This window comes from Anarrhichthys ocellatus, unplaced genomic scaffold, assembly GCF_004355925.1.
Source record: "Anarrhichthys ocellatus isolate YVR2014 unplaced genomic scaffold, GSC_Weel_1.0 scaffold3, whole genome shotgun sequence".
NCBI lineage: Eukaryota > Metazoa > Chordata > Actinopteri > Perciformes > Anarhichadidae > Anarrhichthys > Anarrhichthys ocellatus.
In genome coordinates, this window is record NW_022280033.1 from 13,944,888 (window position 1) to 13,971,364 (window position 26,477).

The following is a 26,477-nucleotide window of genomic DNA, read 5'->3' on the forward strand; positions in this document are numbered from 1 at the left end:
CATATAATTGACTCTGCTCTATGGCAGCCATTAATTCCTGTCCTCCATTAAGTGGTTTAAATGATCTTGTAAGAGGCCATACATCTCCTGATGCCCTTTATGAGATCAACACCACGTCCCCCTTAGAACTTAATCGACCCTCAGTCCCATTTGTCCATGAAGTCTGATGCAGGGGAATAATTATTTCATTCCTAAAGGTTCTGAGGGATCCAACTTGTCCATTACCCCCAGCAGATCTGCAGCAGGGAGGCCAGGGCTCCTCTTTGATCCATTATCTTCTCTCCTTTATGTTCAGCCAGCTTTAAAACGTCAGTACAATATTTGCATGCCAATGTGCATCCGTCTGCAGCTCATTATTTTCAGATGTTGACAGCCTAATCGCGTGCATGCTTAGTCCACTTTGCTAACACAACGCTTGCTACAACCAAGTCGTACTGAACAGCAAGCCGAGGTTTGTCTCTGCAGTGTTTGCCTGCAGTGGTCTTGTTGACTTTCCGAGGGGGGGAAACACAGAAAACGCAGCACCCTCGCATAGTCAGCTAATCAGTAATGACAGGAAACGATCCACCGTCTTAACCAAGTCTACTGAATAACGTCGATGTAAGAAGAAGGTCAATGTAAACGATATCAATTACATTCGGAGGCTTCGATTCTCCCGCTCATACGCCTGACTTTGTCCTCCCAAGATGTTTTGAAGAAGAAGGCCGAGCACAACTCCACCTCAGCGGGTCTGATATCACCCTGTTGACAGTTTGACCTTCAGGCCAGAGCTCGGCCCATCTCTCCGGAGAAGTTTGTGAGTCTCCTCGTTCACTCACACAGCAGCTCCTCCGCGCCTCTGCCGCGAACACGCAGACATTTGCTCAAGGGTAGCAATGTTTTGGTAATTCTCCAAGAGGTGCGGAATTCGGCAGCGTCAGCATCTTTTAGGATCGTAAATACAACCTGTCACCATTCATCACGGCACTGGGAGGAAAGCGCGAACACCACAAGGCATCATTATTTCACTGTCCTCAAGCACCTTGACATGAGGTCACCGTGGTGCAGCAAAGAGGTAACATCCCCGACCCGCAAGCCAAACCACCAAGAAGGGTTAACAACATTTCATGTGGACTTGGTGTACTCGCACAGCTTCAGTCGGCTCCAGAACTCTTTGAGACAGAGTTGGTGGAGCTGACATGGCAGCGTTTGAACACGTGCATGCAGTTAGTGGGCTGTCTCCCGCTTTCAGAAGTGTGGAAAAGTGACAGCGCCGTCGTCCTGTAACTATACAAGTTATGCACACAACGCTGCAGCGGGCTGAGAGACTGCAGTTAGAGAAATCCCCCCCACCGCAACATCCAAACACACACAGAGTGAAACACACGGGGAAAAAAGTTAAGAGGAAATAGTTGGGGGGAGAAGCCACCAATTGGGCAGAGCAGGGTGGTGGGATGTGGGATTAATTAAAAGCTGCTCTGTCACTGTGGTGTGCTGGTGACACACAGCCACACGATTACTGAGATCTCTGTGTGAGAGGAATCTGCTCCCACAACTCATTTCCTCCCCATAGAGGGGGGAGCAAAATGGGACCGTCTGTTGTACACAATACAAAGAAAGAGACACTCATTTTTCATTTAAAGGAATTTGAGAAGCCAAAAAGGAAGGAAAGGGCAGTGGGGAAGGGGGGGAGAAGGATGAGGAGAAATGATTTTGTTTTTGAATAAAAGCCTGCTCAATCTATTTCAATCGAGTGGTACACTGGGCTGGTGGGAGGGAGAGGTCAGAGGATCTAAGCCACTGTAATCCCGAGCTTGCCACTGCTTAAAACCTGCTCAAGTTAACATGCTGATGTGCGTGTCTATAGACACTGTGACACTCAGGCGGCTTAAACTAACAGCTGGCAATGCGACCATATCTAACTTTCCACTTATTTCTTGGGATGCTTAGTAATCCCTTTGTTGCGACCAATATACCGAACACAACTAATCTAGCGCTGGAATGGTAAGTCAACATTTTTGAGAATGGAATAATAATTGAAGTCATTTATTAAATCAAGAAGATCAAATATTCCCTGGTTCCAGCATCTGAAATGTCACGCTTTGCCGCTTTCACTCTTTTCTGTCGTATCGCGGTCAAACAAAACGAGCTATTTGAGGATGCTGCCTGGGTCGCTGGCAGGTTTTTAATCATCGCTCAATAGTCGCTGCCTTATATTCATCCACAGCATAAACTATACATTAAATAAGTCTAAAATGAAGCCACGCAAACATGGAAATCAAATATTTAATGATAATGTTGAGTCAAGAAGTAAAAAAAAAAAAAGCCCATGAAAGAATATAGAAATGAAGTTCTAATTTAGGATTTATCCTTCTTTCTCAAGTTATTCCAACGTGTTTTCAACTGCTGACAAACAAGCTGTCAAATGGTTCATGGAGCTGTAGCTTTAGGATGGTGAGCATTATAAGGACAATCATACATTGCTGAAATATTCACGTTATTGTGCAGGAAACGTTGCAGCAGCACATGATGCTTTGGTAACCAGAGCTTGGTTGTCTTGCTCTTGTTTGCGTTCGATTCGAGCGCTAATGTTGGCACTTTTTGAAGATTTTACTTGTGGATTCAGTGAATGCATCTATAGCCAGGTTATAATAAAAATGTCTTGAGAAATTCTGAAAGACATCCCAGACATTCTTAGTGTTGTGAGAGTGAGACATACAGCAAGCAGGTCGGGGTGCTAAAGGTTACACCCCCAGCCACAGATGTCATTAACAGCAATTCTTATTAAAGGTGAGAGCTATGGTGAGAGCAGGATACTGTAGACGAGGACGACAGCAATGGGGCTTATTAATTCACACTTCACTATTACTGTCGGCAGAGAGATGTGAATACACTGTGGAAGTTCGGGAAATAGTTATGTGCATACCTGATCTCAGTTTGGCATCCGTTTCATCAGGGGAAATAATCACACTCAATAAATGATATCCACTTTTTCCCCCCCACTTGTGAGACTGTTCCCCTTAAACCAGAGATTGTACTCACCTCACAAATTAAAGCTCTTCAGGAGTCGGAAGAAAACTTAATACAAGCAGGAGCTTTAAGGCTACTAATCACTCATCTCTTTTAATATGCAGACATTTCACTTAAACAAAAACTTGGGCCGGGGAGGAAAGTTTCCATTTTCAGAAAACACTGCTGGGAATGCTGGCAGGCCCATTCTTCATTATCTAATTATGCTGGATTATTATTAGCTAGAGACACAACTGATGGAGAAGACATACATTGATGGAAGTAGTGCACTAATGAAATCAGGAGATGCCAGGAAAGGCATGCTGAGCCGATGATGGTAATGTAGAGGGATTCTACTGTGTGGTGCAGAGGCCAACCAAAAGCCTAGCGCATCGATGGAAAATACAAGAAAAACTAAAATAAGTACTTTTTTTGGTTGTTGTTTTTTTTGCAAGGGACAATGCTGAGCTTGAGGCAGACATACTCTGTATACATACATCTGTCTGTCTACCACGTACGTATTCCTCGGTGTTTCAGGCCAGCAGCATACGGCCAAGTGTTCCCAGATTGTTGCTAATGTGACAAGGGTGATGGCTTTTGTGTGGAGTCACCAGAAGTTGTCAATGGCACAACGAGCTTGGTCATCAATCACCCGGTCGCCTGGTTGTGTGTGCGCCTGACACGAGGGCAGGGTCGCAATGGGAGGGGGCGGAGCCCTGTAACATGGACTGTCGCCCCAGGAGCCCCGATGGACTTGAATGAAGAGGTCCCGCACATTCATAGTTACCAGGTCACTAATCAAATCATGTCGATAGCCGGGGATAGCACACGGGACAACAGAATTCATTTAGCATCCCCTCACCTCTATTGTCTGTTTGCCAGGGCATCACTGGGGTCTGGGATAAATAAGTAACCCCCTTTTCTTCTCAAATGATTTGAATCCCTTCAAATGAATAGCGTGCCTTGTGAGAGAGGCATGAATTAAACCACAATGAGAGTCGGTAATTTGGACCTTCTGACGAGATAGTTGTCACTGCAAGAAAAAACTATGCAAATGCAAATCATCAGCATGAGCCAGATGGCCATGGTTTTGGGCAAATTCACTTAGTCAGGCATAAGTAATGTCCCACATCACAAATATGGCCAGAGAATTATTGTACAACACATTGGAAAAAAAGAAAAGGGGGGCTGCTGAGGTGAGAAACTGTCCATCCATCACTAGAGGTGATCATTTGGTTATAGGTCCCATGAGGTGACTAAACACAACAACCTGGCACTATGTCCGAAAGGACCGTGTGGGCGCGTGTGTGTCATTCATGCATACACCACAGCCCCAAGGGGTTCCAGTGCCTTTGCAGTGTAGCATTTTAATTAATCCTGTGATGACAGAGCAGATCTGGCAGGTTATGTATGTCTTAGGGCAGGGGTGAGAGGGGAGTGAGGAGAGAGGAACACGACAGCGGGGTTAATGCCAAACCCACCAAAAGGCAGAACACAGCGAGCAGCAGGTCCACTCTTGGACAGGTGCTCTTTCTGGGGTCACCCGCCGACTCCCTAACCACACAAAGCCACCGTCTGTCGCCAGAAACGGAAAAACACATGGCCTCAGTTGACTCTGGGAAATGTTATGAATTTTTAATGAGTATAACCAAATCAAACATTTACTTATTGCTGGGTAAAAATGTACCGGTTGGCTGTTTGCTTAGATTGCTTGCTCATGTTCCCTGACTCCTGGTCTGCAGTTAGTTTGAGCAGCTTTAATGTGTATTTGACAGAGTGGAGAAGATGTATTATCACCATGGGTTTCTTTGCTTTGTGAAATGTGTCATCAATGACCATTTGAGCCCACATTTCACACCAAGTGTGATTTGAATATAAAGTCGGCCATGCATTTACATGAACTAAAGAAATCCTTGAGAAATGTAAATCTTTGAGGGTGATTAATGGAAACCTTTAATCTGACGGCCATTGTTTCGTGCCCTGTGTGTGGACCGTGGTGGGTGACTGCACACGCTGGCGGTGAAACTCGCCCATGCTTAATCATGTCCAGCCAGAATACTAAACATTGTGAAGGTGAACCGTGCGACCATGTCCCGATGTAGGAAATGTATTTCAGAGTCAAAATGAGAATTGTTTTAATCGATAAGTGCAATAAATGCAGAAGAATTTGTCTTGCTGACAAATATCTCGGCATGAAGAAATGAGAAATCGCAGAGTTTCACAGTAGTCGGAGACACTCGCAGTGTAAGGTCAACCGGCAGCACAAGACGTACATAAGGAACTATGGACAATAATATGAGTTATTTTCTCTGCCCATTATGAAAGCACGAATACCATTGCTATTTCTCCCTTCAGTACATGGGGTACTGACATGAAGAGCATCTGCCCCTCCAGCCCCCAAGGCTGCAGTCCGTCTGTCTTTCTGCCGTAGATTGAAATATACACGGGTCATGTGCAATAAGGCCAGTCATTACAACAGAAAAATACATCAATATTATAGGGCACGAGGCAACACTGCTAGAGACTGCCAATCAGCAGAACAAACGGCTCAAGTATTGACTGGATACTCAACCAAGACAATGGGCCTCATTGGATGCCTGTCATTTTAAGAGACAGCAATTAGCCGCTTTTATAGCAGATCGCAAGAGGCTGTTGAAAAGAAGCAAAGGTTTCTCACTTAGCCGTTGTGAAATGAGAGAGACACGGAGGAATGTCTGTAGAGAAGGCCTCTTTTGTTGAGGCTCAAGTGCGCGAGTGAGTTTACTATACAGTCGGAGTGCTTCTTTCATACTACCACACCATCACGGCGGTACTTTACGCTATGGAGACGGAGCAAAAGATCGACAGAGAGAAGATTAGAAGAGAAAAGAAATAATTGTCCGAAGACAAACGGAGTGACAGACCATCAACCACACTAAAAGATGTAAAGCGAGGAAAACCAATTGTGATTTGTCCAATACCAGTATTGTGATTGAAAATGTAATTGTGATTATTTCTTACAAATTAAACTCCAGGCCTGTATCGGTGGTTCACATAGAATTCATTTAGATCAGTTTGTCTCATTGGCATAGAGCATGCAACAGTCACATCATACTAGCGACTCAAAAAAGAACCTTAACGACGTGCAACTCAGTCAGCCAATAAGCAGTAAGTAAATGAATTGTAGCAGGCTTTTGAAAGAGGTTTCGAAAAGGTTACCAATTGTGTTATTAGGACACTGCATTACTGGTTAACTTGATATTTCTAACAGCTACACATTTGTCCACTAATGGTTATAATGACAGAATGCTGCAGCTACCAGACAAGCTGGTCTTTGTTAGTCTCCCTCTGTCTATCTTTTCAAATCAAAATGATACAGAGTAGTGTTTCTAAAAGAAGCCATCTTTAACAGATTGTAAACAATTGAGAAGAAAATGTGAGCCCTCAGCTACGGCGAGAGGACGACAAAAGATGTTAATGGAGGAGTGGAAGCCGCCACACACACGGTGAAGAACATTATGGATTCTATTCCAAACACGGGCCCCAGTGAGGGGAAAAAACTGCAATACAGCACCAACGTAAACCTGTGAAAAACTCACGTGGCGGAGTGCCCGAGAAGCAAAGTGTGATACATTAAAATCAGGGGATAATGGAAACAAGACCACATGTCCCTTGTGATGGTCATTCTGGCTTCACCCTCCAGCCATGCATACTTCAAAATGTTAAGCTGACAATTCATTAAACCCCAGGGGTTTATCATAGCACTAGGAGTTCTCCTAAATGGCAAGTTCCTCGCTAAGACTCTCCTCCTTTATCCCTCCATTATTCTTCTACGTTGTGACCTATTCAAGGAGCTGCTGAGATCAACTTTTACTAGAAAATGAAGAGAACTCAGAGAAATGGTTGACCTTGTTCCTGTGGATGGCATTGTGCTTACTCATTATACCCTCAGTGACTGATTCATATTTCACCATAATAATCCAAGTATAATGAAACATAGAATGAATGCTGCTGTAGGCACCGTTAAGGTGATATTGTGTTTTTTGAACATACGTGTCAACGATTAAGCCAGATCTTGATGAGGTTGATGAGGAGCCGTCCTCAGTGTTAAATGTTGGAGGTGTCTTGCTGTATGAGCAGACTCTCCCTAAAGTGTCCTGGTATTTATTGTGAATGTACAATAGTGCAGTATCTTATGTGTGACTGTGTTTTTTTTCTTCCTTTAATTGTTGTGGGTTGATATTAGTGTAGTATTACTAAAGTAAACTTTAAAAACGGGTACTGCACTTTGGTTAGATGCAAATGCATCCTGTAGATTCATCACATTAATTGGTGCCAAGGCGTAATTTCAAAGTTATTCAATACGAACAGATTGGATTCTGTAAATTACTTTTCTGTAAAGCCCCCCCCCCCTTAGAGTATGTTCACTGTTGGCAGTAATTCTATAAATAGGTTCATGGGGACTATGTTCCCTGTACATGTTCATTCTACATGTACATTATGCTTCCTACAATAATAATAATTATGGCTTCGTGAACTTTTGCATAAATAGTACAGTTTTTAAGTTGTGATTTTGAAGAGCTACAGTTATTGGAATACTGGATCAGCCCAAATCTTTAATTTCTACACTTTTTAAAATAGCACGAAGAATGTAAATGAAGTCCTTATTCAGACTCCATCTCAGAAACTGTAGCACTCGGCATCATTGATGTAGCATTTGAGAGTGTGATCAGAATAACACTGATAACGTACTATTGATACTAAGGATCATTAAAAGGACTACTTTTGGGTTTTGCAGCACCCAAACACGAGTATCAGGGAATGTGTAATCGGACCTTTGGACACTAACCAAACAGAGAGAGATAATGGAAAAGTAACGGTGAGAAAATCCATGTAAGATTATACACGAGGCAATCAGCACTCAGCCCACATTACCTTTTCTGGTGATGTTTTATGCAAATTACATTAGCCGTTATTTATATTCTCAATATTAATTACGTGTCCTGTGATTTTGATGGCATTCTAAAAGTGAAAGTGAGACTGTGTCCAAATGAAGGTGCTAATGCTCCGATTGTGTTAAGATAATGTACCTGATGAGGCCATTTCACAGTCTGGCTTCATTTTAGCCGACAAGCTTCATTAGTCTCAGCCTCCAGAATGGCACTCAAAACTGCATGGCCAAACGGTTATCAACTGCTAAGAGCCATGCCGGGACCTGTACCACACACCATAAACCCTGGATATTAATTAACATCAATTGTTCGCAGATTTTATTGGGTGACGCCTTTTTAATTGACACTCATACGACCGGTGAATTCAGAAGGTACACTTCGTTGTAGGAGGGCAAAAAAGACAAATTAAAGTCAATTAGTTTGAGGCGGAGTGGAGGAGGAGATGGCCGTGCAGATGAGAGACGAGCTCCGGCTCAGACGGGCATCCAGACTATGGGGAGACCCGCTGTCTGCCAATGTGAGATAAGGCCAGCACGGAGACTGTGGCGCACTGCCCTGTACTGTTGCTTTAGAAAATGGAGCGGAGAGAAACGGCCGGGGTCAGGCTTGCAGCCGGATCGGTTTTAAGAAAGCTCTATTACCGAAGAGGCCCTCAGATATGTGTAGAACAAGCAACTTTTGTTCTGCATTTACAATCTTGCTGGATTGGCTGGGATGAATTATCGAGTATATTTTAGTTTGCAGAGGGGTGGATGAGGAGGTGAGCCAAGATGCAAGTGAAACCTTAGAAGCCTTTAGCCCCAGAAGCCATAGTTTGAGAGCGTGTTCTCCCGAAAGAGGCAAGAAGTCCCTGCCAACATGGAAAAGCCGGGTGAGTGTGCCTGGCCTCAGCCAGAGCATCAAGGCCAGCTGGAGAGGGGAAGAAAAAGGGATCCAGAGCAAGGATTTACAGGTGTTCCCACCAACACTGTGGCTTTTTCATGTATTACATTCGAGTATGTGGGAATAGCACGCATGCATTCTTAGCGGTTCTAAAAAATACAAAAGAGAGACTGTGTCAATCTCCCAAGATGAAACCTTGTCCTTAAAAGGGCTCTTTGATGGACTCACACCCCCTGAATCATCTCTTCAACTAAGCAGATTATTACTCGTCTGAAAGTATTATCATCACATCGGTGTGTGATACAATATCTACAGCAACAAAGGCAAAGTCCACAGTCAGCACATCAAACTCTCCCCGGCAAAGAAACTATGCTCGAGGCTATAAGTTGCCAAAATGAAGATTTTGAAAAAAAAGCTTTAAATGGATCAAATCCAAAAGAGGCTTTGGCAGTAAGATGTGGAACAAGACAAAAAATTGTAAAATACCAATAAAGGACTATTCTATCACCAGGGGATTATGGGAATGGGCAAGAATGTCTTGTACTGACATCTGTTAAATTGAAATATTTGGGCCTGCTGGCAAATGCACATAAAAACATAGCGGCCCGGCTTCTATCAGGTGTATATTACAGACACTTCCCATTTTATGTCATAAGTTAATATCTCAAATGTCAAGGACTTTTTTTAATGCTTCTGATTCTTCTTTTTTTTGCATTGCTTCTTTTTTTATTATATTCCTCTTTTTCTAAATCAGATCCTATAACCATTTCTCACAGACTAAGATTTAAGAGGAAATGGTTCTCTCCAGGCCCTGATGCCTACATTTATCAGTTAAATCATAAAAGATGGGAAATGTTCAATGTGTTATACTTTAGCAAATGTATTGTCATTCTAATACTGCATGAATTAACTCAGTTATAATGTACATATTACAACACTGAGGGATGAGTTCATTTTTTTATGTGCCGTCACAATACTTTAATAATATATTATTTCATAATCATAAACCATTGTGTGTGAAGTTAAACGATTTTGTAATATGCAAAACTCTTTGACAAGTTGAACTAAACTCCTCGGTTATGCCTGTGGCCCCCGGACTTAATCAATCATCACCCTAATAAAAACTACCCGAGTGTCTCTATATTGTTTGAAATGAGGGATGACAATTCAATACTTTGTCAGTGTTCAGCTTCTTCTCCAAGTCAGGGGCCATTAAAGTCAATCGCCTCAACTTCAGAAAGTGTTGTGGAGTCAGTGAGCGTTCATTAAAAACAGAGACTTTAACAACTTAATAAGCAATGCAGAACCAATTAAGAAGGGGAATAGGTTGGTGGATAAATAATGATGATATTTTACCCGTCTTGCCATCAAGAAAACATTTAAGAATCCTATCTCTAAAATGGTCTTGTTTCCCGTTCTTTGTCACTAAATGTGTGTCTCCGGGTGACAGCAAAGGCACATTATTCTCAAGGCCAGCATTCATATGCAGCTCCAAATCCAAACATCCCCTGGGTCTTAACAGTTGTAATGATTTGGTTTTGTTTTCCTCTAACAGCCTTGTACACTTTACAATCTCATATTAGCAGCCCAGGTATTAGAAGGAGACAACAAGCAGAGAGCAGCGGTGTTGCTGCAGTTATCCTCGTGTAGTGTTTCATTGTGACAGGCGCTGCGTTTTCATATCTACAAGGACCATTAGGCAGTTAATTTATGGTGCTGGTATTAATCACAAGATTTGGTAATAACAAACCCTTTCATAGTCCTGGAAATCCAGTTTTATCTGATAACGTTTGGTTATATGCTTTAATGTACATAATGAACTCATGGGAATGAGAGAGTGTCCTTGCACCATGCAGTGAATGTGAGAATGTGGAGAAAGACTGATGTAGAGATGTGTGCAGGAGCATTTGAAAAGCAGGCGACAGCCGTTTGAGTTTATACAGTACCAGACAGTGAGAGGCAAAGTTTCTGTCACATTTCATTTCCTAAACAGGACTGTTCTAGCGGCTCTGTGAGGCCGGAACTATTACCAATGTCAACATGCAAACTTATTCACAGTGATGCTGATGTTTAGAAGGTATAATGTTTACCATGTGCACCATCTTACTTAGCGTGTTCATAATTGCTAATTAGCGATTAACACAACGTAGAGTAATGTACAAATAGTAATGGGCCAACTACATTTTTGACGCAGACAAAAAAGTAAAAAAGGACACAAGAGCATGAATGTGCCAATGAACGGCAATCCATCCAACCAGTCGTCACATCCAACTAAAATACAACAATGTGAACCTGCCGGTGGCAATAGATGAAAAGTCAGGCGATCACCAAGCATGACGGTCAACAAAACGTATCCTTTGACAATGAAGCCATACTATCAATATTAAGATGACATTAAATGGACATAGCGGCATGTTTTGAAACTATGGCGTTGTAATGCAGAACGAAGATCCAACGAGGATCGGGACCCAGAGCCACTCGTGGTCTGCAGCATACAGTCATTAACCTTCCTCCAGCAGGGAAGGCTGCATGGCTTCTTCTTTCATTCCGTTCACACACTTCATTAACAAGCTCCCTTTCATAGACTAATTGCCGTTTCAAATTTGCTCTTTGTTAATCAGATGCAGGTTTGACCCCACAAAGAGCTTCCATTGTGTTTACTTTTTTGATAATATTGCTCCGTGTAAATGAATTAGCACAAAACCACACTGTCCAAGGCAGGCCCTTACAAAAACGTGTCAGCAAGTAATTGAGTGCGGATGCAGACGCATTTGTGGTTTTTCAGTGGAACATAAAAGCGGGTGTCTTGCCTTGGATTTCTCTTCTGTTGGTGTTCCTAATTAACTCCTGTTTTCAGGAGGGATTTAAAATAGGCCAATGAAGAGACATGCTACAGGGAGAGTTAGAACGGCCTCCTCATCCAGTAAATTAACCTTGGCTGCCATTTGCACCCAAAATGTAACAGGTTTCTAATCAATTTCTGGCTACAATGCCATTCACGAGCTTAGGAAAGGCGCGCATGAACAAGAATTACGCCTGAATAACAAAGTGAACACTTATCACCAAAGACACTTTTCTCGGAAGCTGCCAGGATACACATCCCCTGGTTCTGGTTGATGGTCAGACCACAGAATCCACAAAGACAACAGCTACGATGTACAGTGTGTCCCCTTGGTGCCCGAGGTGAGTGAACCTCAGTCAGTGAAAGCCCATCTATCTGCAGGTGTTCATATCAATGGGGGGTCTCTTCCAACAGCTGCACCCCCCCTCATCTCTCTCTGCAGTGTCTATTTGCAGCATCAGCACACAAAATGAGCACTGCAGTCATGCAAACAAACACAAACTCGCATGCTGCTTGTCCCACTTGCGTGTTGCTCAGAGCTGCTGACTGCAGCCTTGTCTGTCCATTAAGTGCAAATTTAGGAGGACGGCGTCCGTGACAACGCCGGCTGTGACATTGAGGGTGCATACGTTATACAGATTCAGCAACAGGGATTTTACTTCCTCCCTCCTCTCATCACCAAGGTGCAACTAAACAAGACAATTAATCTCCAATCCGGAGGACCTCCCGTCTTGTAATAATCAAGGATCAAAGAAGCATGTAACAGCCATAGCTCGTCTATCTCTACTGCAGTATGTTCAATGTTGTTACTCTGCATAGGGTTTTGGTATAGATGTACATACATGAATAGTAGAGTATGTGTCTTGAAGATGAAGAAAAAGCATGTCATAGCCTCACCCCCCCCCCCATAAAAACCATAGAGTGAGATCACATCAAAACACTGGGGATATCTGGTCTACCACGACAAACACAATGACAGAAATGACCAAATTAAACACGATCCTTCTATCCGACAGTCTAAAGGAGTCGGTCTCATTTTGATGAGAGGGGAAGGGAATATGAGCCATTTCTACCACTGCTTAATTGGCAGTGTTTGACTAACCTGCTGACACCAGTGAAGAACAGTCAGTGCTGAGACACATGAGTAGGACTGTCAAAGAGACGGGCGAGTCGGTCGTGGACACGAGTAACTCATCTCACAAATGCTAATAACATTTAAAAAATGTGCAACTACAAAATGTCAGACCTGGCTTATTTTAAGTGGGACTGCACAACCAATTGTAAAGCAGTTCAGGTATATTATGGCTATATTGAATTTGTATAATCACGACAAGCATACAGCGTTAAAAGTAACGGATTATCCACAGTGTGTATATGTATGTATGCATGCTTGTGTGTATATTTGTGTCTGTATAAAGTTATTATTTTGATATTTTTTTTCTTCACAGTTGGAGTTAATATAAACGAATATAAAGAAACATTTCTCATCTGCCCTTATCGCTCTACCAGTCTTGCATCCCCCCAAAAAAACACTTTAACAGCAATTAAAAAGAGTCCGTATTAAAATGAAACAAATACAATAAATGGTATTTTTCTATACTGCAGCATATGAGTAAGGACCAAAGCTGTGGCCAGCTTCACAAAAGAAAATGATCTAAAGTGCTTTTTGTTTCTAATCTACAGAAAAGGGTTGAATAAAATTAACTATGAATTGAAAAAAATGTAGCATTACATGAGCAATCAGTGCAATAAGAGCCAAAAAAATTCAACATGAAGAAATACGCTCAATCAACATCACAGCTTACTGCAGCTCTAATTCCTCTACAATTAAAGCTGAAACGATAAGTAATTCAATCAATTACTCAAATGTCAGAAAATGTATTGTTATTATTTTAATACTAAATTCATTTTTTCAAGCAAAAATACCAAACATGTGAAGCTTCTCCAATGTGAAGACTTGCTGCTCTCCCTCGTCTTACGTTATGGAGAAGAAATAAATCAGTTGAAGAAAGCTCCAAATATGAATATTGCTGAGAGCAGAGGTCTTCAACAGGGGGTCCGCGAAATTTTTGGTCGATTAGACAATAAAAAAAATTTAAAAAATTTAAAAAATCCTAACATGAATCTGTCCATTATTTTAATAGTTCAGTATTGCATGAAAGATAACAAGTATGTTTATGCATGGCAGTGGCACTAATAGGCCAGATTTATGTTTAAAATAAAAACGTCAATTTTTAATAGCTTGTATGCATGATTATCATGCAATTGACAGACAATGTTGATATTGGCATTGGTATCAGTTGACAAGCTATGTTTATAAATGGCAGTGGCACGGCCACCCTACTCACTGTACCTTGCACATGTTTAAAATAAAAACATGAATATATGAACCTGTGTATTATTTGAATAGCTTAGTATTGAATGCACAATAAAGAGGTATACACGGGACTAGGCCCAGTTTAATATAAAACACAATGTTATACAATATATATAGTCGGGGTCCCTGCTCCATCTCTCTATCAGTTTGGGGGTCCTTGGCCTGAAAAACGTTGAAGACCCCTGGCTTAGAGGCATCAGTAATATTCTCAGCCGTAAAAAACAAAACAAAACAAAAATCCATTGATCCCCCACTCGATATCAATATCTATGGCCGAAAATATCAGCAGCACACATGAAAACAAACATGACAGATGTTATAAAGCCCTTATTTAAGAAGCTTGAAAGACCAAGCAGAGTTTGTAAAAGAGGTTTCTATTTTAAGAGAAGCAGAATCCATCTGGCCACTGAGTATGAAAACTAAACAACAACAACAACAACACTTTAAAATGAATTAAGCATTTGTTTTACATTGTAATGGTTTTAGAGTGGCATCTTTACTTCCAACAAGAAAGATAATGTTATTAGAGGAAATGAATGTCTGTGCATATGTGTATGTGTGTGTGTGTGCGTGTGTGTAAAAGTAACAGTGAATGTGAGCGAGGTTGAAGGGAGATAGGTTTGAAGACTGTACAGTAAGTTGAGAATCTTGCAGCTCGACAAACATTTCCCAATTACCTTCCATGCAGGGTTTTCATTAAGTACTTCCACATAAGACTCTGACTGGCTGCTCTTTGTCTCCACAGCCGTCTGGAGCTAATCAAATTCACAGGCCGTCTCAGAAGCCATCTCAGCCTCCCATTATCATTAATCTGGATGGCCATCTCATCGGCACCGTGGTTAACGAACAATGTTAGGGCTAGAAATTCAATTTTCTACAGTTAGCAATTGAATTGGTGATCAATTGTAGCATCTCAGAGATGAAGGATTGTCAAAGCGGGGTCCTCCATTGTTCCATTATCGGAACGCTCAGATGAGCTCCTGAATCCCATTAATAAAGCGGCAGAGCAGCAGCTGTGCATCACGGACCAGCCAACACTGAAGCTGAACCTGTGTGTTGTTCCCACTGTGGGAGAGAGGATGGGAATGACAAACCAAGACTGCTTTCACTAGAGGAAATGTAGCATCTTATAATAGCATACTACCTACAGTATGTAGTCACCACCGGAGGACGACTGCACCACTAAGATTAATTTAATTAGATATATTATACGGGGCGTAAGTGGTACAAAATAGGAAATCGCATACTGTTTAAGTGAAGAAGGGATACGATTTATGTTTATTGTGGTAATGAGTGTTATTATCAGTGTAGGAAGGTAACATGACACAAAGCAGAACGTGTAATTGCATTACTTCTCTGGAGTGGAATAATGACAGGCATTACTGTTAGAATTCCAGTTTCACATTACATTTACAGACCAACCAACATCAAGGCCCCATTACTTGTCCTATAGATTTGAATTTTAATCATTACTCATGTTATTTGTGTTGTAGTCCTGCTTTTCCTTTCACCTCATGCCTGTTCACACATGCACAAACAAGACATGAGAGACAAGGAGATGAAAAGGACAAGAAATGGCAGAGATGGGAGTGATAACGATTGAAACGTGCAGGTATACGAGATATTATTTTGAATTTGCCACAAGCTGGAACAGCAGCATTTTATGAGTTCTAGGGTTTAACAAAAAGTAGAAAAACAAGCACTTCTCCCAAGGAGACATTGTTAATGCAATCCAATTCATTACAGTTAAAGAGAAGCAATACATTATACATGTAATGTTTTACTTTCATGACCTTGTCAGTGTTGTTTATCATGAAATTATACGAAAGTATGAAAAAGTAGTGCTTTTAAGAAAGGCAACGCTCCGAGTCTGACGGCATCCAGTAAGTGGGTCTGGTCGTGTGAGCAGAGGGAATAGAATAGATGTTTTGTGTTTCCTCAATGCTGCATAAGCTACACTGTCTGACTGCACTGGGGTCTATTGAGACAAAGTGGCTGCCAGAAGAGCAGAAGACTAATAGCACGCTGCCATTTCTGCTTATATTGTTACACCTGCCCCAAAGGACAGCTGCACCGCTATGAGATTAAACCACAAGATGGGCCGTTGCGACATTTTGGCACAGTAGGCACCCCAAACTGACATTAGCAACAAGTAGCGCTCCGGCGTGCTGCACTGTGTGCCTGAAGCCACGGAGAGAAAGAGTTTAAAATTCCTCCACGCATCAGTCTTCCCTGAGATTGTTTCATTTTTCCATTAACAAAAACCTGCCACCAGAATAATTCACACACATATTGTGAGTGTTGTCACCCTCACAAGGAAACAACACAATTGAGTAGGAAGATATTAATTCCCAGAGTTTTGAAAAATGACAATTAACACTGAATATATGTACAGCGGATAAAATGGATTTCACAGACGAGTTGATTTCATCACGACAGACGTGCAACCAAAGAGAGAAGACGAACACGGACAACAACACAATGTCCCTAACACTGGTTTTCTTATACTACCCAGTGACCCTGCTTTCCATTGAACCCTTCAACTGTCCCAGAGAGGAGGGGGAGGGCAGATATGAAAGCACTTATTTGTTGGGCCTTTGTGCAGCGAACTTCTCTGTCTGTGCTCGTGCTGCAGTTACACACCAGCTCACCCGCATACTTGCGGTTGTTAGCACCCGTCTCTTAGTTACAGCACAAGGAAAGCAACACTTGCGGAGGGTCTTACTGTAGATGTTAGTGAGGATGTCGGATTCAAAGAACTGAGCCCGCTGCCTACCTCAGAGAGAACAAGAGTGTTAGTCAAATGTAACAGAGAGCCGGGAAAATGTGAGATTTTTAGCCATGTTTTATGCGTAGGGCGTGTTAATGGTTCAGGTTGGAACACAACACAATGGTGCTATACAAAAAGGTGTACTTTCCTGCTTTATTTCTAGATGCGTGTGCTACATGAACGGAGAATGGTTGCACCTCCTGGGTATCCCTTTGCGTCAGCGTTCCCTTTATTGTACACGCTCAGCGACCGTCTGGTTCAGTTCCACCCATTTCCCGGGCTTTTGTTTTGGGTAGTGTTCGTCACGGAAGATATAATGAGGTATGGATAAATATGAAAAGCAGATGTGGCTGCCAACAAAATGGCATCCTCTACTCCTGCAACTTCTTTTGTTTTTTAACAAGTGACACAAAAGTTCCAGAGAAAAAGAACACATGTAAATATAATCAGAGGAGGGGACAGGACGTCCAGGTCTAAACTTCCAACGCTTCATTGTTCTCAATACACAACATAGATATCACATTACTTTTCCAAATAAAAAAGCGAACAAATCCTCTAGTTATTTAAGGAAAAATATATTTCAATTCAGGTGGCATATGGATATGAAAATGATCCATGTTTAATATATCTTCCCATATCATTTTATCTGATTCAATGGAAGACAGGACTAATATTAACTGTCACACCAAACCCAATTTTAATTTCATGCAGAATGTGAATATGCGTCATAGCTGAGGAGTTGGACACAGTGAAGAAGAGAAGCAGATGTCATGAGGGTATGAGGGGGATGTGGGCAGAGGCAGCGGCGTCCCTTCTCCTACTCTGTGGGACAGAGACTAAGACCCCCTTCGAGGACACTGTGAACTGATCCTGATTATCCCAGTGGGCCTAATCCTCTGAGACCGGCACTCCCTGGCTGTGTCCCCCCCAAAAAAGACTCACTTCAGTGGACAGAGAATCCCAGACATTGTGCCCCTAAACTGTGAAAACTCTCCTCACAATGGGGACCGAGGAGGCAAAGAGACCCCAAAACCACCCTCCTTCCCTCATCTCCCCCACTACACTCCCCATCGTCACACTTGGGAGAGCAAAGGAGCGCAGCCTCATCCGAGGAATCCTGCTCAATATCCTGGGATTAGCTGCGGCCCCTCTCGGTGCCCCTTCTCTCCCTCCTGCTAAGGCTAATTCAGACTGAACTCGTCTGGCCGGGCCCTTTGTAAAAGCCCCACCACACAAGAGAAACAATCAAATATACTAAACTTTAATCTCTTATGAGCTCATATCTCGGTCTCCCCTGCCTGCACTCAAATCCCATTGAGGGAGAAAGCCTGGGAGTTTGTTAAATACAACGGGCCACATCCAGGTATGCACCCACAGTCAGACATCAGGAAGCACACACAGCCTGATGCAGCAGAATTATTCAGGGGGATCAATGAGCGAGTCCCAGCTCAAACGTGTCCTTCCGAGATGCACTGCCAAGCAATTTGAAATGTAACCTAATAAAAAAGCCTCTAGCCAGTTGCTATATCAATATAGCATTTGTTTCGCATATGAGACTCACGCACACTTCAATCCAAAGTCAATAGACTTTTTGTATGGTCACAATCCATATTTAGCAATTAACAGTGAAACTATCACACATTCAGCTTTGGCAGTATGTGTGTGTTCGTAGGTTGGCTTGGGCAAAAGAAAAAAAAAAGTCCCTTTAGTGAAACACGCAATTGCGTCCTCAATGGAGGCTTTGAAGAGGGCTTTGAAGCATCTGTGGAAGCCATGGGATGTGGGTCCAGCTGTAAAAATACAAGTGCGCCTGGGACTGCCACCCATGCAGCCAGCATTGTGTGTTTGTGTGTCTGAGAGTTAGTCAAAGACTGATCCCGGTGCTACCATCTCCATATCCTGTCACTACTCCCTTTTCTCTACTGCATTCACTCTGTGAGGTCTAACACCGAGGGCCACAAACATCACTCATGTGCTCATCTGGATACTCCATGCTTCCCACGCACACTCTGCTCCATCACAAATACAATGTAAGCACTTTTTATTTGGAGATCTCTGCTTCACCCATTGACAGGGAGCTCAGCGCTACCGGGAATCCAAAGAGATGGGGAAAAAAATTGATAGCTCCTTAGCGGAAATCACATTACCCTTTATGCTCTATCAAATTTTATTTTGCCTCAAAGGATGCCTGCTTGCCTCTTGGAAAGGCATCCTTCTGAAATCACATTAGACATATGCAGCAGAGGTGAGAGGATCAAAACAACAATCAAGTGCAAATGACTTTACAAGGCATTAGCAGCAGAAAAGCCGTCAGTCCAATGTTGGTCATCACATGCCTGTTAAATTCATATCAAAAACAGACTTTACTGTAATGATCCATCGCAATTGAGTTGAGTTGCTGGTTTGGCTGTCAGATCGGCTCCACAGTGTGTGACTTACAGAGAATCAGTGTAAGTGTATGAGGGTGCTGTTGGTAGTGACCCGGCCTTCTTTTCTTCCATAAAAGGCCTGTTGACTTCAGCCACTTTGAGGCATACACAAAGCAGCTGTTAATTGGTGCTTTCCCAGGCAAGTGGCCAGCAGACATTCTCAGTTTAATGCGGCACCTGCAAAAACTGTTTACTCATATTGGCTTACATCCTGTTTTGCCGTTTGCTTGCCAGTCTCCTTCCTGTTATGGCGGGCGTTGCGACGCAGTCCTGGATTGGCTTCAGATAGAAAAATGTAGAAATGCAAGTTCACGCACAATCTGCTACCCATAAGATAAATCTGTAGGCGAAATTAAGAAGGAAAGGCGAGGGACAGCTAAGTGGAATGAACAGAGCAGAGGTACAGGCCTCTCTCTCTCTCTTTGAAACTCAGAGAGCTGGATTTTGTACAGTGGTGCGTATGCAAATGTGGCCACTGAGAATACGCTCTGGCTCTCCTGCGCCCTATTCCGATGATGCAGTTCGAGGCAGTGGAGGAGTAAATTGAGTTTAGTCAGATAGAGAAACCGAGTTAGCATGTGGCCTGAAGGAAAAGTGGAGGGAGTCACCTGGGTCCCGTGGGAAGAGAGGCAAAGTCCTCAAGAACCCCAGCTAAGGCCCATGGCCCCTGAGAGACAGGGGTGTGGAGCTCGGTGGATTGCACCATGATGACATTCAAACGTATAGTCCACTGGGTTGGAGGTGGTAGGAGAAATGGGGGATTTTAAAGCTTGAAGTATTGAAACTCTGGGGGTCAAACTATTTAAAATTAACAATTCTATTTTTTCCTGATCGCCAACGCCGCCTTTCTAATGATAGCCCAAAACGGACTTTTCCAACTTTTACCTTCCCTGATGGATGGCTATCCTTGGAGGCCTTTATCTGCTGAACCTTGCTTTAATAGCTGCTAAAGGCAGACTCTGACCGGAGTCTATGGACTTTGTGAGAGCAAGCGACCTGAGAGGAAGAGTGGATGAAACAGCACAGAGGCTGAAAACTTCACTTCGCCGTCTCAAATCTCCCCTTGGGCATGGAGTTGTAACTGAGGACCGGAACATAGTAATGTGCAGTATTCAGCTCTACACCCTAATCACTTCCTCTGCTTGATACATTACCAAGTCACCTTGACATATAGAGACGGTAAGAGCGTCTGAAACGTCTCTTAGATTTGAAAACAAGGCATGTGAATTTGAGCTAGGGGCTCAGTAATGATGAGAGGAATACGACAGGTCTATGGGACAGGTACAGAACAACCTGCCAGCCTCTCCTCCTCTAAATAAGTTCAGAAGTTGCCATGGACAGTGGCTGCCAGCGAAAAGCCTTCAAGCGGATTGACTCACCCACTTTACTCTGTTCCTTTTCATGTCTGCAATTGTCACAGAATTAAATTGGGCTGTGTTTGAAGAACAGTAGCACCTTGCACTGAGTAATCGATTAAACATTATATTATTTCCATTAGGGGTAGTTAAGAAATTAAATCGTCACTGGATTAAAATATATCAGTCCAACCCTGATAACTCCCAAAAAAACAATAGGTGACAGCTTGTGGAGCTGACTAGTAATGAGAAGGCTGCCTTTGTTCTCATTGGAGTACGCCCCTTCTGCTTCGGTTAATATCACTCACTTGTGTTGCTCTCCCTCTGATGATTGAGTGGATACAACTGTCACTGTCTGAATGGAAATTATTTGCAAACCAATTGGCCCTTCGCTACGCCCCGCTGCTACTCCGTCAAACTGTATTAAATTCATATATATTGTGCGTTTAATTCACACGTGGATTTTTACACCTTGCCTTACAATGAGTGGAAGAGTAGGAACTGTGTACATGACATGCTGAGAGACCAAACATGAGGCGAGATCTTTGTATTTGGCATCCAATGCTGGACACATAGAAGGTAAAGGAAGGTCTTAACATAATCTTTATCCTTAGTGTTGTATCTGAACATAAGCAAATGGTCGATACATAAATACACACCTTTTCTTTAGTTGGAGTGTCAGGGATATTATCAGTGGTTTTCTATGACGTTTCCTGTTTGTGTGAAGAGAGAGAGTATTTCCTGTAGAGAGAGGAATGCACATCCAAAACTGTTGTGGCAGTTGGAACGTTTGGACTGAGGATAAATAATGATCACTAAACACAGCTGGGAGGTGGAGTAAAAGCCCTGCTTGCAAAGATCTCAGGACAGTTTGATTAAGAGTGGTAGAGGCAATGAAATATGTTGAATTTCTTACATCAGGATACCTTTGTGTGTTACTCGGTCACTTATCGTTCTACTAAAGGCCGTAGATAAATAAATCTCTTGAATCTTGATAAGTCACAGGTTCAGCAAAAACTGAACCTATGACTTCTGGGTTATCCAACAGCTTTTTTTCTATTTAAACCCACACGTCATTCATGGGCAAGGCACAACTTGCCACAGACTGCCATGCCACACAACAGTGGAAACAAACCACTGTCCTATTTTGCAGTGTCAGCGTATCAGAAAATCACGATTCAAAACCCTTGTGACACCCTACCATACCTTTACTTCTCCTGTCAGGCGATAGTGTCTTGTTCTGTGGTCTTGTAGTTGTCACGAGCAGTATTACGGTGGGTATTTGTGCTACATGATGCACCGCTGCACGACATAGTTTGGAGTCAAATTCAAAAGGCAGGAGAGTCTGAGTGGAAACGGGCTGAGGCATGTGGATGGTTTTTTCAGGAGCCTATCAGAACATTTTGTGATTATGAAATGCTGGTTGATGTCTTCCAACACCACTGCCACAAAGATTAAGAGCGGAGCCGCTGGTCTTTCATCATGTTACGTAAAGTCATAGGTGCTGGCTGCCTGCAGGCACTCACACCAAGATTGTGGTTCCCCTTTATGGTTTGTGAGAGAGCAGAGAACCAACTCTGGCCCTTCTTGCACTGAAAAAGGCCAGCAAACATGAAAAGCAAAAGATCTCCTTGCCAGAGAGCGTGTGATTTATTCATGGCCTTTAGATTCACCCTTTCAGATGCTGGATCATGTGAAGCAGAGCATTAGCATCACATGTGCAGGTGCTTTTATGGGCCCTCATCCATTACTCCTGATTTACATTCCTCAGCTAACGCAGCGCTGGAACCAAAGCTGTGCAGTCGCCTCTTCACAAGCAGCCAATGGCATGTGTGGGAAAGGGTTAATCAACATATAGCGGACGAGACCGATACACGTTTGTGCCGGGTCATTTCCCGCCGTCGTCAAACTTCTATACACGCTTGTCCTGAGCGTGTAAAAATCCGGTTATAATACAACATAAGTAAATTAGCAGTTGGGCACCAAAATGGATGGAGTGGAACCATAACTAAATAAAATATGATTAACAGAGGAGAAAAAAAAGATAATTCATATTTCAGCACGCAGTCTGGGCTGAGTACTTACATGACTTCCACTTAAAACTCGTCTGCGCTTCCCTGAGTTTCTACTGCTGATATTTCAAGCTTGTGTGAGGTCCATTTATGCATGTTTACTTATGAGAAACACTGGGGAGTAGGTGTTTTTGTGAGCAGAGTGTGGGTGGGGAAGCATCAAAAAGGCCAAATGAAGCACTTCCAGTACCACTGAGAGATTAGATGGCAGACTCTAGCTTCTAGATATCGCTATTGATTTCCTTTTCTTTCTCCCATTTCTCACTCTGTGGAAAAATAACTTCATCACTGTTCTAACTAACTCATCGCTGCACAGAAAGCAAGAAGCCATATATTTCCAAGACAGCCCATCTGAGAAATGCATTTTCACGTGACATACAGCACATTGTGTCTTACGAGTCCTATGCATGTGCACACATGGCCCAAAGAAAGCACTATTTTAACAATCTATGTGCAACAACCTTTGTATAACAATCTAGTTCATTACAGCTATTATTGTCACCGTTGGAAATATCTAATAGAAAAAGAAGAAAAATGCCCTTTCACACTACTTAAATTTGCCTTTGGCTTAGCGGAGAAATTGAGTTTTTATTTTTACTCCGTTCATTCTTCACGCTAACCTTGGACTTAAACTTCTTATCAGGCCAAGTCAAATTTAATTAGAGCTCCCTCTTTCAAACCTGGAATTCATGGCTGATTACTTGGCCTCCCTCTTGGTCCATTTGTCTTGAACCATCGCGGACGTCTCTGCTTAGTAAGCACCAGATAACAAAAGGAGAGGGCCCAGGGAAAGCCGGGTAGTTCTGTTCTCTACACTCACAACTACATTCACATTTAATATTTCATAGAGGGGGATTCATGATTAATGGAGGGATTTGGAAGAGTCATGAGGAGGGACATTTAAATTGTTCCCTATCCCCAAGCAGAGCCACCTACTCAGACAGGGCTCCTCCTTCCCTCTATTATATAAGCTTTACATAACGTGAGCGACAGAGTTTCTTGAGATTTTTTTTTTCTTTTCTTTTGAGTATTCTGACAAATCAAATGTGGCAGCTTGTGGAGAAAATGAGGAAAACTGTCATCTAACTCACAGTTATGCAGTCCTGCAACTGAGCAACTTTTCTAACTTTCCTATCCAACCACTCTGAAAGAGGCAGAGACGTGGAAAACAGGATCATCAACAGTGCATACATAGTTAAACAGAAATAAATTATAATCTTTAGGAGCAAAAAATCTCTTTATCTATCCATCCACCTTGATTATTAGTTACCTTTTTTTATATTAAGCCATACCTTATATCATAGGTTGGATGCTCCAAATTCTAATCAGAAAGACTGTAACTCAAGTATACTTTAAGTTATTTGTCATCTGTTGATATCTCATTTCTTTATTTAAGCTTGGCATTTGTATGTAAAAATGGTTTTGTTTCTGCCTTTATTGATACATATGATTAGTGAATATTAGCCATTAGAAAGAAAAATAGAGGGTCAGGGAAATACATATATTATTATCGGAGAATTCTGAATTTAAATATGCACAAGAACAAAACAAATGATGCCAGACGGTGTAAACCTTCTATTTACGGTTGTATTTTAGCAGCAGGCTATTATCATTGCTCTGCACAGCATATCAAACCTTTCAGACAAAAGAGCAGCAGAGTGAAGGGAGTGTGTCGTCGTGTTCTAGCTGCTGATTGCAGCTGATGTTAGCATGGCGTCAGGTAATAGGATCACACTGCCCAGGCGTCAGAGAGTGCCTGGAATTTTCCTCCAGGGACCGTCAACAAAAGGCCTCCTACAGTTACGGTGCTGAGAGGCACAAGAGACAAGACACACTTCTGTCTCATTAACACCTGCTGTCTCTCCTTTATTACCATATGAGCCTTAAAACACCGTCTCCTGTCGTACCGGATCTTCCAGAGAAAAAGTCAACGACTGCAGTTTCCAATCTATTCGTAGTGTGCTGAAGGTTGTAACCCATAACAGTGCGAGTGTTGCTGTAATCAATGTGAAAAGAGTACTTTCATACGTCTATAATCTTCCTAGCGTTGCAGATTTTAAACATTTAGTTGAAGTAGGCCATTGTCTTAAGGTTCTATTTTAGATGTGAAAACAAGTTCTACAAATTGGTGCATATGTTGAAATGGTCTTTGTCATCGATACATGCAGCTCGATACAAATAATTTAAACCAAAAATGTGACTGCAGAGGTCATTTGAAAATATTACATTATTGTGGCGCTCGAGACACTTCATTTTTACATAAATTTCAATTTAATTGGGAGTTTAAACAAGGAGCACATGCACAACACAAGTTCAAATTGATGAACCCACAGATGGGTCTGGTCGAGGTTAATAAGGGCACTGTGTGAAAGGTGTAATGCTGCAGGATGATGTGAATATTCAGAGATAACGCCATATTTTAAGGAAACATTAAAAATATTACCTCAGATATAGAAGAATATAGATACTGTATTCCAGCTTGTTTGGACACTCATATCAGATACCAGTCATTTTAAGTAAAAAGGTGTAACATGTAAGATCTGGACAGCGTTTTAGACATTCGAAATTGACAAACAGAATGTGAAGAGGTTACACTGTTGTAAATGTGTATTGTGTTGCTGAGAGTACACACTGAAATGAGCATGCTGATCAGCTAGCTCTTTGATTTTTGCATAGTCTTAGTAGTTTTATTTTTAAACTGATGACTTCAAATTTAGATTGTATGGACAGAGGTGACGTGCTGTGGAGCATCTTACATATTGCACCTTTAAAGTAAATGAGGGTATTTGTATTAAGCTGCTCATAGAAATGTGTCTGCTCCTATGAGCAGACCTCCTCCCATCAGTAGTGTATGTAACTGTGGTTGCTTCACTGCTAAACTATCCCACATTATTGTCAGCCTTGGAGTAATGCACTCAACGGGGAAAGTAATGCCAGAAATAAATAAAAGTGAAATCCCACATATCAACGTTACTAGCACTAGAAGACATTATTGCACTGTGCATTTGGTTGTAATCCCCCCTCCACTCTCTCTCACACACACCCATACTCATGTACGTACTCCACGGTTATCCTCTTTCACATCTGTGGGGTTCTATACCATGAGCCCCAGAAGTCATTTTTCTTTCATATTTGGCATCTCCTTGAACGGGAACAAACAGTCTACCGCTCTGCAAAACAACATATTTAAGCAGCAACAAAAACATTTGAATGTAAATATACTCATTACGTTCATCTGAACATTTTTAAATTGACCAATAAACACTAGAAATGATGCATAAAGAAAAATTACACAAGAGAAAAATGTAATAAACCAAAATTCAATGTTGAACAGCCAGATTTGTTGTGAACATAATCGATTACTCTGCAGTTATATTTCCTTGCTGGATGACTTCATTTTAAAAGGGAATCAAACACGGACTTTTCTCAGAAGTCACATTGGCAACACACAAACTACAGCGCATGAGTGCTGTTGTCCAAGGTCGTTGGCTTTCCACCGAGTAATTCAAAACAAGATGAACAGACAGGAAATAATAGTAAATGAGTTTGCTCACTATTTGGCCGTTTTGGTAAGAACTGGGCATTGAAGTCAGCCGGCCCAGACAGTTAGTTCTCCGTGTGTTGCACAGTGTAACAGTTGAATCCTTCTAGAATCAGCATGTTAGTGAAGGTTTCTTGGGACGCCAGAGATGCCTTTAACTAAATCATGCTGTAATGCATTACATCATATTTCATCACATCCCTCTGAGCAGCAGCTGGATTGAAAGGTATTGAGTCCTTTCCAGGTATTCATTTGAGAATTGAGACACAAGCGTAGTCAATCTAATAATG

General features: G+C 42.1%; 1 protein-coding gene across 1 annotated transcript in view; it reads right to left on the minus strand.

Moving 5' to 3' along the window:
* The window catches only part of macrod2 (mono-ADP ribosylhydrolase 2), a 379,266-nt gene that overhangs the window by 318,499 nt on the left and 34,290 nt on the right, over window positions 1-26,477 (minus strand). The window lies entirely within an intron of this gene.